We start from the raw sequence: 1,642 nt of genomic DNA, 5'->3' as shown, positions 1-1,642 counted from the left end.
TTCTTCCAGATTGTCCTTGGAATATCATTGCAAGCAGGCCCCTAGGGAAACTCCCCTTGGGCAGACTGGCCCCTCAGAACTCAGTCATCTGATCCCATCATGGGAACAACCACCCAGAACTGGGGTCCAGCCAAGTTGACACACAGCTCCAACCATCACAAGCATGTAGTATGTAAGAAAAATTAGGAGCTCTAATACACATACTACATGTTGTTAATGAGTTTCCCTCCAATTCTAATGCTGAATTCTTCTTCCTATAATCCAATTTCTAGGATTGTTTGTTCATCACACACATTGACAAAGTAAGTTGAAAGAATATAACTCAGGCACATCTTTTTTCTATTTTGAATGACACAATATCACCTTGTTCTGTTTGAATGACTGTCTCTTGATCTTTGTACAGAATGTGCTTGAGCACAACTAAGTATTTGGTAATTCCCATTCCTCACAATGTTATCCATAATTTATTATTATTCACTTAATCAAATGTCTTTGTGTAATCAGTAAAACATAGATAAACACCTTTCTGCTATTCTCTGCATACAGTTGTCTTGGAGAAAACCATTCTAGCCAGAAGGAACACCAGGAAAAAAAGTCTTAATACATGAATTTGCCTGCTAGAGAAGCAGCCTGGCAGCTGTTATGGATATAATGGAATGAACAAGAAGGGAATATTAAGAGAAAAAAAAAATTAGAGAGTTGTGAGGGAACCAGTTTAGAGAGATCTTTTAGGCCATGTGAGATCTTGACTTTGAGTGAACTACAGGGAAAAAAAGTTCAACATCTGACTGGTATGCTGAGAATAGACTGCTTGCACACACTTCTCACATCAGGCACATCAGTTAGGCAGTTATTGGAGGAATCAGTGTGAGAGACTATATTGGTTCAGGACAAGGTGGTTGCAGTTGAATAGTGATATGTTTTTAGAATTTGGATAAAAAAACCAAAACCAAACCCACTGCTATCGAATCATATCCAACTCATAGGAACCATTCCTTGATTTTCTGAGGCAGTATCACTATGGAAGTAGAGTGTCCAACCTTCCTTCTGAGTAGTGGCTGGTGGATTTGAACTGCCAGCCTTCTGGTTAGCAATCAAATGCTTTCAGCACTGTGCCAGCATATTTTAGATATACCTTGAAAATAGAAACAAAAGAACTTCCCGATAGATTGAATGTGAGTGATGAGAGAAAGAGAGGAAAGAAAGATGTCTATGAGATTTTTATCTGTATAAAATGAAATTATAAAATTGACAATAATTGCTACCCACTAGGTGTTGAGAGATATTGAGAGATTCTATGGAAAAAATATTGAATGATGCAGGAAACATCAAGAGAAGATGGCAGGAATACACAGAATCACTGTACCAAAAAGAACTGGTCAATCTTCATCCATTTCAGGAAGTGGCATATGATCTAGAACCAATGGTATTGAAGGAGGAAGTCAAAACTGCAATGATGGAACTGGCGAAGAACAAGGCTCCGGGATTTGACAGAATACAGATTGAGGTATTTCAACAAACAGATGCCCCATTGATGGCACTCACTCGGTTATACCAAGAGATTTGGAAGACAGCCACCTGGCCAACTGACTGGAAGAGATCCATATTGGTACCCATTACAAAGAAAGTTGATCCCACAGAA

Source organism: Orycteropus afer, unplaced genomic scaffold (genome assembly GCF_000298275.1).
Source record: "Orycteropus afer afer isolate SDZICR_OR568_19922 unplaced genomic scaffold, OryAfe1.0 scaffold00220, whole genome shotgun sequence".
Lineage (NCBI taxonomy): Eukaryota > Metazoa > Chordata > Mammalia > Tubulidentata > Orycteropodidae > Orycteropus > Orycteropus afer.
The sequence above is the reverse complement of the archived record's forward strand: the minus strand, read 5'-3'. Positions refer to the sequence as shown.